Genomic DNA, 17300 nt, shown 5'->3' on the forward strand with positions numbered 1-17300 from the left:
TTGCTACAAATCAAAAGGCAAATTTGCTACATCAGTTTGAAATGAACCTATACTTTGACAACTCTTGTGCAGTAGTAGGTAACAATATATGTGTCTAACGCACATCTTGACACAATACTTGTCCTTGTGATATTTCTTAGCATTTACAAAGCATTCTGTTACAGTCTGAAGGTCCATCTCAATTTATTCAACAAACTTAAATAATTAAAAACCTGTTACAAAAGACTACACTTAAAAATGACTTAACAAATTATATTTCACACAATATACTCATGAATTAAATATTTGTATTATTTTCTACATAAATGTTATATCAGTTAAATTGCATTAGTATTACTGAAAATTGTCACTTGCTAAAATGTGATATCACTGTATTTCTTTTGTATCTCAGAAGTTGGTATGTAGTGAGAGAACTGTAAAGAAGCTGTTTCAAGTGTCGATGGTGGACAGAAGGGGGGACGCAAGTTTGGGACTTGCCCTCACTGTAACCATGTAACACATTTTGCAAAGTTTCAAAGGTGTATAAAAAGTGAACATATTGAAGATTTGTTCCAGATATAATCACGTGAAATACATGGAAGTGATATTTAAAAGGTGTTTAACTTAAAAATTTAGTCAGACACGTTTTTGCTAATGTAAAGAGAAGCTGATTAGTATCACAGTTGTTTGAAGCATGCACTGTTATGAGACACTGATTACAGGGATGTGAACTTTGTTCAGAAATGTGACAAATACAGCACACCTTCAACAAGATCATACCCTGTTTTATTACAGGTCAACAAGTAATGGCAATTATGACAATGTCAAGAAAATTAAGATGAGTATAACTCTTTTAATTGCTGACTTCATCAACAAACAACTTTAGGAATTGTTGATCTGCATCCTATGTCCTGCAAAGTGAACAAATCATTTTGATGTGGTTAAATCCAGATTGTGGTAGTTAAACATCTTTATCTTCAATTGGACTGTGAGACTGTGTTGTTTAGAATGTACGCAATCTACATTTACACAAATTTAAACATCAACATTGCATCACACATAAATTATATCTAGGCTTTCACATTTAAATGAACCATACATAAATATAATAATATTACTAAAGTATTGTTTGAAATATAGACAGATTTACCATCTATAAGTTCAAATCATTAACTCAAGTGGAAACATAAGGAAGACTGTGTACATCACAAGCTCGAAAGTTGCATTCCTCCATCCACAATGTCCCACATAGACACAGCATCTCTAAGGATTATTGATATATTTATATATGTCGACCTCCTTTTATTTACATTTTTTTGTATAAACTGACACATTTATTTCCAAACTAGTTGTATAATTAATAGGTTTTCTCTTTACCTAAACAATGAATATTTCAGAAGACAACAGCTTATGGTGGGACTTTATAACAATAGGCTGAGTAATTTCCTTTACCACGAGTATAAACATTGGCAGAACTTTCTTATTTAAAGGATCACTGTACTACTGGGCATTTTATACCTCCACTGACTAATTACAAAGTATTAAGCTCATGTGAAATATGCACTTGTGGCAAAATCTTATGTTAGTGTGTATTACATACAGGTCCTTTGTTTGAACTGATTTTGTCATTATGAGTATCAAAGTTCTTTTCTCCCAATCAAATTTATTTAAAATACAATAGATATGAAATCATGGTAAAATATACTGAAGGCTGTCAAGACAATTTAACATGAATCGCTTATTTATTACTAGCAAAGGATGTTAAGCCAGCTGAAATTTGTTGTCGACTTATAGAGATTTATAGTGAAAATGTAATGACTGACTAAATGGTGAACCAATGTTTGTGACAAAGCACGAAGTGGGTGCCTTATGTTGTCAATGATAGTTTGGTTGAGAAACTGAATGAGAAAATTAATGAAAACAGGTTGTTCACCTATATGTAAAACTGTTTTGCATGAGGTTGTCACAAATCCTTTAAATTTTCACAAATTGTGTTCCCATGGGTTTCCAAAAATGCTTATGGAAAACAAAGAAACTTGGCAGTGCTTTGACATTTCTTACCCAATACACTGATGAGAGAGGTGAATTCTTAAACAGAATTGTGAACGATGATGAAATTGGGTTTGGCACATCACTCCAGAATCAAAATAACAGTCAATGGAGTGGAGACAGTCACAAGCCCCCAACAAACAAAAATTCAAAATGATGTTGTCAGCACAAAGAAATCATGTGCACTGTTTTCTAGGACAGACACAGCATTCTGCTTGTTAAGTTCCTTCCCAGAGGTGAAACCGACAATGTGATACAGTACTGTGAAATACTGAAAAAGCTAATTCAGAATAAAAGAGGTGGAATGTTGAGTCAAGGCATTGTGTTGCTTCATGCCAATGCACACCCTCATTCTGCTGATATCACTCAAAATCATGTTCAACAATTCAGATGGCTGGAGCTTGACCACCCACAGTACAGCACTGCTCTCACACCTTCTGACTACAATTGTTCTTGAACTTCAAGTGCAATTTTGAGGCAGGAAGTTTGACAGTGATGACAATGCAAAAACAATGTTCAGTGGTGGCTGTCTTCACTGGTGGCATCTTTCTATGAAGAGGACATAGAAAATTGGTTTCCTGCTGTGAAAAATGTCTGAACAATGGCCGCACTGTGTAGAAAAACAGTTTAAGGAATGCTCTTTCTTGTAAAAATAAATCTTGGTTTGAAAAATATTTTTTTCAATTTTTTTCCAAAATGGTACTTAATTTATGGACTCCCTCTTATTTTCATTTTACTAATTGCTCAGTCTAGGACACCTAGATTGACAATATTTGTGTAGGGTGGTCACTGATTTGTGGCTAGTACACCTACAGTGTTTTATGATATTCAGCCTGATTTGCTATAATTTTTATTTTGGTGGATACTTGCATTTACATATCTAAACTATAAAATTTTGTCAAATTTGAAAGTGGAGCCTCATTTAGATCTTAATAACTAAACACAATGTTGATATTCTCACTGATTACCGTACTACATTTCCACTTATGTATGTTTATTTTGTAGTTCAAGCTTTTTCCACACAGCAAGAATCATCTCGTTTTTGCGTCTCTGGAACGAAAAATGAATCTAATCTAAGAAATCTAATTCAGATTTACATTAGCACTGGCGGAAAATTTTGACACAAGTTACAGCCAGCTTCATGACCTTTTCTTTGGATGAATTCAGAGTGCCTCATTCATTATGGATAAATTAACACTCAGTTAAGGATAAAGGTGTCTAAGGATTGAGAAAAATATGGGATGAAAAGTAGCTGCCACTCAACATTAAATACACAAACACAAAGATTGTATTTTTAGCCAAACACATGGTTTCTACAAATGGAGCGCATTATATCTCATCTGACTGCCAGACTCTTAAATTAACACACCACAAAATGTTAAATGTTTACTGGGGTCTTGTTTACTTAAGCCTTAGGTATGCTTCTTGATTACTGTATTATCACATACAGAGTCATGATCTGAAATGTGTCTACATCTACATCTGCACCTATACCCTGAAGTATATAACTGAGGGTAGTACTGTATAAGGGTTTCTTCTTTTATATCTTGGACTTGAGGTGAAGTAACATTTTGTTTGTTGTGCACCATCTCAATTATCCCTCATTATCATATGGTCCCACCTCATTATAAGTACTGATTAGATTAGATTAGATTAGATTAATACTAGTTCCATGGATCATGAATACGATATTTCGTAATGATGTGGAACGAGTCAAATTTTCCAATACATGACGTAATTAAGTTAATTTAACAACATACTTAAGTTAATATAACAACTTTTTTTAATTTTTTATTTTTTAAATATTTTTTTGTTTTTTTTCTTTTTTTTCTTAATTTATATCTAAAAATTCCTCTATGGAGTAGAAGGAGTTGTCATTCATAAATTCTTTTAATTTCTTCTTAAATACTTGTTGGTTATCTGTCAGACTTTTGAAACTATTTGGTAAGTGACCAAAGACTTTAGTGCCAGTATAATTCACCTCTTTCTGTGCCAAAGTTAGATTTAATCTTGAATAGTGAAGATCATCCTTTCTCCTAGTATCGTAGTTATGCACACTGCTATTACTTTTGAATTGGGTTTGGTTGTTAATAACAAATTTCATAAGAGAGTATATATATGAGAAGCTACTGTGAATATCCCTAGATCCTTAAATAAATGTCTGCAGGATGACCTTGGGTGGACTCCAGCTATTATTCTGATTACACACTTTTGTGCAATAAATTCTTTATTCCTCAGTGATGAATTACCCCAAAATATGATGCCATATGAAAGCAATGAGTGAAAATAGGTGTAGTAAGCTAATTTACTAAGATGTTTATCACCAAAATTTGCAATGACCCTTATTGCATAAGTAGCTGAACTCAAACGTTTCAGCAGATCATCAATGTGTTTCTTCCAATTTAATCTCTCATCAATGGACACACCTAAAAATTTGGAATATTCTACCTTAGCTATATGCTTCTGATTAAGGTCTATATTTATTAATGGCGTCATACCATTCACTGTACGGAACTGTATGTACTGTGTCTTATCAAAATTCAGTGAGAGTCCATTTACAAGGCACCACTTAGTAATTTTCTGAAAGACAGTATTGACAATTTCATCAGTTAATTCTTGTTTGTCAGGTGTGATTACTATACTTGTATCATCAGCAAAGAGAACTAACTTTGCGTCTTCATGAATATAGAATGGTAAGTCATTAATATAGATTAAGAACAACAAAGGACCCAAGACTGACCCTTGTGGAACCCCATTCTTGATAGTTCCCCAGTTTGAGGAATGTGCTGATCTTTGCATGTTATGAGAACTACATATTTCAACTTTCTGCACTGATGCTATCATCACTCTGTAGACAAAGACTTCAGGCAATAGAGTTTGTCCACCCTTTGTAAATTTTGATCTTTGATGTGGAGTATAGCAAGAACAGTAATGATTTGCAGCTACTGAATTTGGTGATGCTCATCCAGATTCCAAGCTGACTGATTTGGTAATATCACACTTGACCTTCTGTTGCAGCTTGAACCTACAGATGAGTCAGCAAAAGGAGATCCTTGACAGTTGGCAACACTGTTGCCAGCTTTCAACTGTGAAGAGGAAATGGTTGCAGGCAAAAATAGTAGTCATCTAAAGAGCTCCAGCAACTATGCATGTAACCATAGAGATGTTTACAAAATCACATTGCATAATTGATTGAAATAGGTGCATGAAGCTACTGGGCCCAGCCTGCTGCAACTGTTAGAGATCTTCTTACACTGATTTGAGTGCAGCAGTAGCAATAATTGTGACATTATAAGCTTAGAGAAAGGTGAGAAGGTATATTCTACTACAGCGTTCATGTGATAGAGTAAATACCATGGTGAACAACAGTAGTGACAATGCTGATACATGGTGTTCCCCACTGCTCCTGTGTACACAACTGCAGGTGTTCATGTATGGATTCTGACCCACTGAGTGAGATTTCTGGTGAACTTGTAGTCACACAAAGTGTACAAGGATCCAGGATTCTCTCAAAAACTCTCATTGCATGAGACAGAATGAAAAGTGGGTGGTAGTTGACCCCTTAAACTTGAGCATTTTCACCCTTAAAGACTGCTATTCTTGTCAGTCAATCAGTCGGTTGTTTGTTATGGCAGTAAAGAACTAAGTTAACTAGATATTGTTTCATGATTGAGTTCATTCTATTTATTTTTAAAACTCTACATGAAAATCATTTAGATCTTCGTACTCATCATGTAGTCACTGTTCCAATTCATTGCTCAACAATGAAAGATGTAAATCACATCAAGTGACTTGTCTTCCACAATTTGTAATTGAGGAAGTTGAATATTTAACTAAATTATGAAAATGGGCTCATATGTTAAGTGAAATATTGGAAAATTTTGTTAAGTGGCACACCTGTATTTAACATATTCTTTTTGCTGTTCAAATTTACAAATATCTGCAATTTGCTGTCGTTTATTGGTAGCTATCTGAAGTGATCAGTGTTACATCTACCATAGAAATAGATACAAACGATATCATGCATTGATAAAACATTTTTATTTAGATTAGACACACTGTTTTCTCTTTGGACCCAAAATGAACATCCTGTTTCAGCTGCCTTCAAATAGAAGACCCCCCTACCACTCAATTATGAAGAAGAGCCTTCTGCTCATGCAAGAAAGGCAGTATTCATCCACTCATTACAACTGTGGGGAAAGGCCTTAAATCTGAGTTCAGAGGTCATCCTCAGTTCATACAGGCAGTTGGTGGAGTTGGTGAAGCCGATAAGCCTCACTTGTGGGGTGGAATTTGAGCTAACTGTTTGTAGTACCATTGCCAGAACCAATCACAGTCCTCTGCTTTGTTTGGAGCCAAGTGGAAGGCTTAAACCAGAGGCTCAGATGATTCTGCGGAGATCTGGGGTGCAAATTTCTCAACCTCCACTATTGGGTGGAGAAATGTAGGGTCCCCCTGAATAGGTCAGGCGTGCATTACATGCAGGAAGAGGCTACAAGGGTAGCGGAACATGTGTGGAGTGCACATGTGGGTTTTTTAGGTTAGAGAATTCCCTCCCTAGGCCCGACAAGATGCCTCTTCAAATGTGACAAGGTAGTAGTAGGCAAAACACAACAGGGAATAACAATATTAATGTGGTTATAGTAAACTGCAGGAGTGTCTATAGAAAGTTCCTAGAACTGCTCTCATTAATAAACGGTCACAATGCCCACATAGTACTAGGGACGGAAAGTTGGTTGAAACCAGAGGTAAACAGTAATGAATTCTAAACTCTGACTGGAATGTATACTGCAGAGACAGGCTGGACAGTGAAGGGGGAGGCGGGTTTATAGCAATAAAAAGTGTAATAGTATTGAAGGAAATTGATGGAGATCCGAAATGTGAAATAATTTGGGTGAAGGTCACGGTTAAAGCAGGCTCAAACATGGCCCCCTAGCTCAGCAGTTGTTGTGGCTGAGCACCTGAAGGAAAATTTGGAAAATATTTCGAGTAGATTTCCTGATCATGTTATAGTTCTGGGTGGAGATTTTAATCTACCAGATATAGACTGGGAGACTCTAACGTTTATAACAGATGGCAGTGAGAAAGAATCCAGTGAAATTTTTTTAAGTGCATTATCTGAGAACTACCTTGAGCAGTTAAACAGAGAATCGACTCATGGCAGTAACATATTAGACTTTTAGGTGACAAACAGACCTGAACTATTTGAAACAGGTAACGCAGAATAGGAAATCAGCAATCATAAGGCAGTTACTGCATCGATGATTTCAGCCATAAATAGAAATATTGAAAAAGATAGGTAGATTTTTCTGTTTAGCAAAAGTGACAAAAAGCAGATTTCAGAGTACTTGATGGCTCAAAACAAAAGTTTTGTCTCAAGTACAGATAGTGTTGATGATCAATGGACAAAGTTCAGAACCATCGTACAATATGCATTAAATGAGTATGTGCCAAGTAAGATCATAAGACATGGAAAAGAGCCACGATGGTACAACAACCGAGTTAGAAAACTGCTACGGAAGCAAAGGGAACTTTACAGCAAACATAAGGATAGCCAAAGCCTTGCAGACAAACAAAATTTACACGAACTGAAATGTAGTGTGAGGAGAGCTATGTGAGACGTGTTCAATGAATTCGAAAGTAAAGTTCTATGTACAGACTTGGCAGAAAATCCTAAGAAATTTTGGACTTATGTCAAAGCAGTAGGTGGATCAAAACAAAATGTCCAGACACTCTGTGACCAAAATGGTACTGAAACAGAGGATGACAGACTAAAGGCCGAAATACTAAATGTTTTTCTCCAAAGCTGTTTCACAGAGGAAGACTTCACTGTAGTTCCTTCTCTAAATTGTCGGGCATATGATAAAATGGTAGATATAGAAATAGATGACAGAGGGATAGAAAAACAATTAAAATCACTCAAAAGAGGAAAGGCAGCTGGACCTGATGAGATACCAGTTCAGTTTTACACAGAGTACATGAAGGAACTTGCCCCCTTTCTTGCAGCGGTGTACCATATGTCTCTAGAAGAGTGTAGTGTTCCAAAAAATTGGAAAAGGGCACAGGTCATCCCTGTTTTCAAGAAGGGACATCAAACAGATGTGCAGAACTATAGACGTATATCTCTAAGGTTGATCAGTTGTAGAATTTTGGAACATGTATTATGTTTGAGTATATGTAGGAATCAGCATGGGTTTCGAAAAAGATGATCGTGTGAAACCCAGCTCACACTATTTGTCCATGAGACTCAGAGGGCCATAGACACAGGTTCCCAGGTGGATGCCGTGTTTCTTGACTTACGTAAGGCATTTGATACAGTTCCCCACTGTCATTTAATGAACAAAGTAAGAGCATATGGATCAGACCAACTGTGTGATTGGATTGAAGAGTTCCTACATAACAGAACGCAGCATGTCATTCTCAACGGAGAGAAGTCTTCCGAAGTAAGAGTGATTTCAGGTGTGCCACAGGGGAGTGCCATAGGAATGTTGCTATTCACAATATATATAAATGACCTTGTGGATAACATCTGAAGTTTACTGAGGCTTTTTGCGGATGATGCTGTAGTATATCGAGAGGTTGTAACAATGGAAAATTATACTGAAATGCAGGAGGATGTGCAACGAATTGACACATGGTGCAGGGAATGGCAATTGAATCTCAATGTAGACAAGTGTAACGCGCTGCAAATACATAGAAAGAAAGATCCTTTATCATTTAGCTACAATATAGCAGGTCAGCAACTGGAAGCAGTTAATTCCATAAATTATCTGGGAGTAGGCATTAGGAGTGATTTAAAATGGAATGACCATATAAAATTAATCGTCGGTAAATCAGATGCCAGAATCAGATTCATTGGAAGAATCCTAAGGAAATGCAATCTGAAAACAAAGGAAGTAAGTTACAGTACACTCGTTGGCCCACTGCTTGAATACTGCTCACTGGTGTTGGATCCGTACCAGATGGGGTTGATAGAGGAGATAGAAAAGATCCAACGGAGAGCAGCATGCTTCATTACAGGATCATTTAGTAATTGTGAAAGCATTATGGAGGTGATAGCTAAACCACAGTGGAAGACTCTGCAAGAGAGATGCTCAGTAGCTCAGTACAGGCTTTTGTTGAAGTTTAGAGAGCATACCTTCACTGAGGAGTCAAGCAGTATAATGCTCCCTCCTACATATTTCTCACAAAGAGACCATGAGTATAAAATCAGAGAGATTAGAGCCCACATAGAGGCATACTGACAATCTTTCTTTACATGAACAATACGAGACTGGAATAGAAGGGAGAACTGATGGAGGTACACAAGGTGCCCTCCGCCACACACTGTAAGGTGGCTTGCAGAGTATGGATGTAGATGTAGATGTAGATATGCAAATGAGATGACATAAGAACTGCTGTGAAGAGTACCACAACAAGAAACGTAATCTGTAACAAGTGGCTACATAATATAAATTGCATCCAAAAAATATTTTAAAAATCTGCATTGATGGGAAATCATATATGGAATATAATATGTGTGTGGAATAATTTAAAATATTCATCAACTATACATTATATGCACAGCTACAGCTCGTCTTATCTCTGAAACAAGTTCATGAGTGTAAACTCTGATTTTACATGGTCAGAATACCAAGATGATTTTATACTAAGACGCTGCCATGAAAAACTTTGATTTTGAGTTCATAGGCAATTATAAATGTATAGCTATCTCCTTGCTTTTATGTATCAATACCATGCCACAGGTGTCATAGCAATGGAACTACAAGTTTCTGTCTGAGCCAATAGTCGCCGCATAGGATATGGTGGACTCTATGATACACAACCACTTAGCCATACCTCCAGCAGCTCTACAACAGGCACCCGCTGCCACTGCAATATAGGCCTTGCTGCTGGATCACAAACAGCAGCCCCGCTGGCCACAGCCAAAATGCTCATGTCAACATGTCACATCTGGCACAAGGTATGGAGTTATGCCCTCACTGTAATACGGCACATGCTCGCCAGTCTTGCCCCTCGTGAGAAGCGATTTGATTTTTTTGCAGAAAATGGGGACATGTATGGTCCATGTGCTTGTAGGAAAATAAGATACCCCTTCTGTTACTCCTTCATGTAATCCTAAAACACAATCAGTGTGTAATGTGAAACTTCCTGGCAGATTAAAACTGTGTGCTGGATTGAGACTCGAACTCAGGAACTTTGCCTTTCATGGGCAAGTGCTCTACCATCCTCATAGCTTCAATTTTGCCAGTACCTCATCTGCTACCTTCCATTCTTCACAGAAGCTCTTCTGTGAACCTAGCTGAACTAGCACTCATGGATGGGTCATGAGACATGCTTGGGTAGCTCAGATGATAGAGCACTTGTCCGCGAAAGGCAAAGGTCCTGAGTTCGAGTCTCGGTCCAGCACACAGTTTTAATCTGCCAGGAAGTTTTGTATCAGTGCACACTCCATTGCAGAGTGAAAATCTCATTCTGGAAACATCCCCAGGCTGTGGCTAAGCCATGTCTCTGCAATATCCTTTCTTTCAGGAGTGCTAGTTCTGCAAGGTTCACAGAAGAGCTTCTGTGAAGTTTGGGAGGTAGGAGACGAGGTACTGGTAGAATTGAAGCTGTGAGGACAGGTCATGAGTCATGCTTGGGTAGCTCAAAGAGTAGAGCACTTGCCTGCAAAGGCAAAGGTCCCGAGCTTGAGTCTCAGTCTGGCACACAGTTTTAATCTACCAGGAAGTTTCATATCAGTGCACACTCTGCTGCAGAGTGAAAATCTCATTCTAGTGTGTTGTTAATGCAAAACAGCAGTTTAATAGCAGTTGAGGAAAGGCTCCCTCATCTGCAGTGCTACATGAAAACAACATGATTTTGTGTCTCTTTATATTGCTGGACAACTGGTTCATTTGCAACTTGAGACTGGAGCTTCCCATGAATCATGGACCTTACTGTTGTTGGGGTGGCTTGCATGCCTCAGCAATATAGATGGCTGTACTGTAGGTGTAACCACAATGGAGGGTTGTCTATTGAGAGACCAGACAAACGTGTGGTTCCTGAAGAGGGGCAACAGCCTTTTCAGTAGTTGCAGGGGCAATAGTCTGGATGATTGACCGATCTGGCCTTGTAACATCTACAAAAATGGCCTTGCTGTGCTGGTACTGCAAATGGCTGAAAGCAAGGGAAAACTACAGCCGTAATTTTTCCTGAGGGCATGCAGCTTTTACTGTATGGTGAAATGATGATGGCATCCTCTTAGGTAAAATATTCTGGAGGTAAAATAGTCTCCCATTTGGATCTCCGGGCGGGCACTACCCACGAGGACCACCCATCAGGAGAAACAAAACTGGCGTTCTATGGATCGGAGTGTGAAATGTCAGATCCCTTATTTGAGCAGGTAGTTTGAAAATTAAAAATGAAGTGCATAGGTTAAAGATACATATAGTGGAATTTAGTGAAGGAACAAGATTTCTCATCAGGCGAATACAAGGTTATAAACACAAAATCAAATGAGGGTAATGCAGGAGTAGGTTTAATAATGAATATAAAAAAGGAATGCAGGTAAGCTACTACAAACAGCATAGTGAATGCATTATTGTAGCCAAGATAGATATGAAGCCAATGCCCACCATAGCAGTAAAGTTTATATGCCAACTAGCTCCATAGGCAATGAAGAGATTGAAGAAATGTATGATGCGATAAAAGAAATCATTCAGATAGCTGAGAGAGACAAAAATTTAAATGTCATGGGACGACTGGAATTCAATGGCAGGAAAATTAAGAGAAGGAAAAGTATTAGGTGAATATGGACTGGGGATAAGGAATGAAAGTTGAAGCTGCCTGGCAGAATTTTGCAAAGAGCACAACTTAATCATAGATAACACTTCATTTAAGAATCATGAAAGGATGTTGTACACATGGAAGAGGCCTGGAAACACTGGAATGTTTCAGATTGATTATATAACAGTAAGGCAGAGATTTAGGAACCAGTTTTTAAATTGTAAGACATTTCCCAGGGGCAGATGTGGACTCTGACCATAGTTTATTGGTTATGAACTGTAGGTTAAAACTGAAGAAACCACAAAAAGGTGGGAATTTAAGGAGATGGGTCCTGGATAAACTGAAAGAACCTGAGGTTGTAGAGAGTGTCAAAGAGAGCATTATGGAATGACTGATAAGCATGGGGGAAAGAAATACAGTAGATGAAGAATGGGTAGCTTTGAGAGATGAAAAGTGAAGGCAGCAGAAGACCAAGTACATAAAAAGACAAGGGCTAGTAGAAATCCTGGGGTAACACAAAAGATATTGAATTTAACTGATGAAAGGAGAAAATATAAAATAGCAGTGAATGAAGCAGGCGAAAAGGAATACAAACATCTCAAAAATGAGAACAACGGAGCATGCAAAATGGCTAAGCAGGGATGGCTAGAGGACAAATGGAAGGATGTAGAACCATATATCACTAGGGGTATGATAGATACTGCCTACAGAAAAATTAGAGAGATCTTTGGAGACAAGAGAACCACCTGCATGAATATCAAGAGCTCAGACGTAAAACCAATCCTAAGCAAAGAAGGGAAAGCAGAAAGGTGGGTCTATGCAGGTGTGATGAACTTGAGGGCAATGTCACGGAAATTGAAGAGGATATAGATGAAGATGAAATGGGAGATATGGTACTGCTTGAAGAATTTGACAAAGCACAGAAAGACCTAAATTGAAACAAGGCTCCGGGAGTAGGCCACATTCCATTAGGACTACTGATAGTCTTTGGAGAGCAAGCCATGACAAAATTATTCCATTCGGTGAGCAAGATGTATGAGACAGATGAAATGCCCTCAGACTTCAAGCAGAATATAATAATTCCAATCCCAAAGAAAGCAGGCATTGACAGGTGTGAGAATTACCAAACTATCAGTTTAATAAGTCATGCTTGCAAAATACTAACACTAATTCTGTAGAGTCTAATGGAAAAACTAGTAGAAGCCAACCCTGGAGAAGATCAGTTTGGATTCCGTAAAAATGATGGAACATGTGAGGCAATACTGACCCTACGACTTACCTTACAAGATAGGTTAAGAAAAGGCAAACCTACATTCCCAGAATTTGTAGATTTAGATAAAGTTTTTGATAGTGTTGACTGAGATACTCTCTTTCAAATTCTGAAGGTGGCAGGGATAAAATACAGGGAGTGAAAGACTATTCATAATTTGTACAGAAACCAAATAGCAGTTATAAGAGTTGAGGGGCATGAAAAGGAAGAAGTGATTGAGAAGGGGGTGAGACAAGGTTGTAGCCTATCCCCAGTGTAATTCAATCTGTATGCTGAGCAAGCAGTAAAGAAAACAAAAGAAAAATTTGGAGTAGGAATTAAAATCCATGGAGAAGACATAAAAACTCTGAGGTTTGCTGATGACATTGTAACTCTAGCAGAGACAGCAAAGGACCTGGAAGAGCAGTTGAATGAAGTGGACAGTGTCTTGAAAGAAGAATGTAAGATGAACATCAACAAAAGCAAAACGAGGATAATGGAATGTAGTCGAATTCAGTCGGGTGATTCTGACGGAATTAGATTAGGAAATGAGAAATTTAAAGTAGTAGATGAATTTTGCTATTTGGATAGCAAAATAATTGATGATGGTCGAAATAGAGAGGATATAAAATGTAGACTGGCAATGGCAAGGAAAGCATTTCTGAAGAAGTGAAATCTGTTAACATTGAGTATAGATTTAAGTGTCAGGAAGTCTTTTCTGAAAGTATTTGTATGGAGTGTAGCCATGTAAGGAAGTGAAACATGGATGATAAATAGTTTATACAAGAAGAGAATATAAGCTTTCGAAATGTGTTGCTATAGAAAAATGCTGAAGATTAGAGGGGTAGATCATGTAAATACTGAGGAGGTACTGAACAGAATTTGGGAGAAAAGGAATTTGTGTCACAACTCAACTAGAAGCAGGGATCGATTGGTAGGACTCGTTCTGAGGTTTTAAGGGGTCACCAATTTAGTATTGGAGGGAAGCATGGAGGGTAAAAATTGTAGAGGGAGACCAAGGGATGAATACACTATGCAGATTCAGAAGGATGTAGGCTGCAGTAGTTACTCAGAGATGAAGAAGCTTGCACAGGATAGAGTAGCTTGGAGAGATGCATGAGACAAGTGGAGCTTCAGCGACTTTATTCAACCAAAGCACTAACAAATTTCTTGTCAAACCTATGTTACGCATATCATGCCATATGTGATGGCCAAGACATTCCTGTCCTAGTCATTTGTATTCTTCCTGCAATTTGACAAAGACAGTAAGTGATATTTGCAGTGTTTTCCTCCTGACACATTGCTAATATTTTTGGAGTTTGTCTGGGCTAAGCATTCAGAATAATGTAGTTTCTGTTTCTTCCTTTGATCCTTGGGACAGTGTTCTACATTATGTGAAAAAATTTCAGGATTTCTTTCTGAGGTTTTAGGTAAAGCCAATAATTTTGTTGCCCATGTCATAATAAGGACACTGCATGGTTACATTTTGTCACAGATTGTCTGTTCCACATGCTCTTCAGGAACACATGGCTCAGGCACTTTCTGCTTTGAAAGACAGTGGGGACATAGCACCCATTACTGCTAGTCGGTGGATGTCCCATCTCATTATTCTAAAGAAGCATTCTGGCAGCCTCCAGCAGTGGATTGGTTTTAAGAAAACTGTGAATCCTCAAACAGTTACTAGCAGTTACCCCTTGTTGTGCCCATAAGAACTGATGGATAAACTGGGTACCTGCCATACCTTTTCCAAAACTGATTTGCGTAACACTTACTTGCTAACCCCTCTGGATGAGTGGTCACAACAGGTGTTTATTATTAATAGTCATCTGCAACTCTTCAAATTCTTGAGATTACCATTTGGCTTTGTTTCTATACCCACCATATTCCAGAGCTTTCTGGAATAGCTGACTCCAAAAGTTTCTTTTTGCTCAAATTATTTAGACAATGTTGTTGTATCTGGCCACAATCCTGGTGAATACATTAACAATCTACACACTCTGTTTCAAGTGTTGTCTACAGCTGGTCTCAGAAGTTAGAGAAACAAATGTGTTTTGAACTTGAGTACTTAGAACACGCCATTAATAGCCAGGGTGTTCACCCATTGCAATCACATTTACTTGCTATCCGTAACCTTACATCCCCATGCAATGTGTGGGAATTGAAGTCTGTGTTAGGTAAGCTTGTGTATTACATCTGATTTATTCCTAGCAGCAAGCAAATCACAGCTTCCTTGCATCACTTATGCAGGAAGAATGTGGATTTTTTTTTATTGCAAGAGTGTCAGTGTGCTTTCCAGAAATTGAGAGATGCTTTGCTTAGTGACTGATGCCTTGTTCATTTCGATCCAGCCAAACATGTGATCCTGGCTGTGGATGCTTCCTCTTACAGCTTTGGTGCAGCTCTGTTGCATAAAGTTGGTGGTATTTACTGGCCAATTGCCTTTGCTTTAAAGTTGGTGAACAAAGCTCAGTGTAATTATTTGCAGATTGAAAAGGTATCTGTTACTATTACGGTATCAATAAGTTTAGCAATATCTTTTTGGCAGCAAATTTTACTTGGCAACTGACTATAAACCTCTACAATGTTTGTTCAGCACAGCTCAGTCAGACCCAACTCACACAGCACAGAAGCTGCAATGGTGGGCTCTTCTTTTGTCAGATTACCAATACGAGATTATGTATTGGCCCACTTCTATGCATGCCAATGGAGATGCTCTTTCTCACTCCCCTGTTGGCTCTGATTCCACTTTGAGTGAGTCCCCTGCTTCTTGTTGCTACTCTGATGCATGAGTGGGAATCACTTTCCACAGCTCTCTTCTTAATCACCAGAAAAATGCCCAGCCACAGCAGTGGATCCTGATTTGCAGATTTTGTTGCTTTATATCCACACTTGTTGGCCACATTCAGCCAAATGGATTCATAGCTGTGTGGTTTGCCAATATTTTGCCTGTCGACACGCCCTTGCAGTTCACCAATGTGTCATTTTGCTTTGCACTGATAATGACCAGTCATGGCTCAAGAATACTTAGAGTCACTTCATTTCAGGACATTATGCAGAAGCTGCCTAGTTGCTGCTCTGACTTCATCATTGTCACTGTTGTGATAGCTGGACTCTTATTTCTTGCTGCATTATTTGTAATGAGTCTTCATGTATTTGGAGAAATGCAAGTTTAGTAAATCTTCTGTTTGTTGTGTTACTTGTTCACTGATCATTTTTGCTCCTGTCCAGCTTTCCTACAATGACAGTTGTCTCATCAGTCTGTAGCCCACCTCTCCTTACCATTGTTTATGAAGTCATACACAACAACTTCAATGTTTTTCAATGCTTTCATGAAAATAGCAACAGCACTGCAAATCAATTATAATTCAATGATTTATGTATTCACTGTTCTTATTATAATTTTATAATCTCACTGCAGTCCACATACTTACATAACTCAGGTGATATTGAAAGAAACTGCTGAGTAAGTCGTAACACTGGAAGATACAATCCTTCAGGTGCTATCTTAATTAAATGAGTAACAATGGTTGGAAGTCCGGATGCTTCCAGTGCTAAATAACAGACATGCAGTGGTACACGGCACATGTCAACACAATGATGCCGTGATGTTAACTGATGAATTGCTAAGATAACCTTCAGTTGCAATTCCTCTTCATGCAAAGATGCTATCATTGTACCTATAACAACGGAAAAAATTATGTTAACATAAGAAAAGGTGAACGTAATACAATGATTAACTGTATCAACAAGAAAATTCAATTGATAGAACTGTTTAAATAACAAGAGACAGAATATTTGTCCAATACATACCTTCAGGAAGTAAAATTTCTAATAATACTGAAATAAATAAATAGACCTTAGGTTGAGAGAGACCCATCTGATGTGAGAATGAGGGAAGACAGGAGCTAGTTGTGACCCCAACCAAAAAGAGTCCATGGAGAAAAGCAAAGTTCAAATCCAGAACCCACAGTAACAGTCTTTAGAAGTTCCCAAGTGACTTTCATAGTGCACGTGAGTCGACACACAGATAAATAGTCTCCCAAGTATTCAAAGTACTTAGCATATGTGAAGGCAACAAACTGTCAGATGCAGTTCACTGCCAACCTCATGTGCTGATGTCAGTAAGGGCCATGGCCAAGCACATGCTGTGCTGATCATGTGAGCAGTAATGGTGTCATGGTTGACCCAATTACACCCTCTCAGTCATAGCCACCCCTAGCTATAACAGCAGCTCTAAGTCAGTTAATTATGCTGG

Source organism: Schistocerca serialis, chromosome 9 (genome assembly GCF_023864345.2).
Source record: "Schistocerca serialis cubense isolate TAMUIC-IGC-003099 chromosome 9, iqSchSeri2.2, whole genome shotgun sequence".
Classification (NCBI taxonomy): Eukaryota; Metazoa; Arthropoda; class Insecta; order Orthoptera; family Acrididae; genus Schistocerca; species Schistocerca serialis.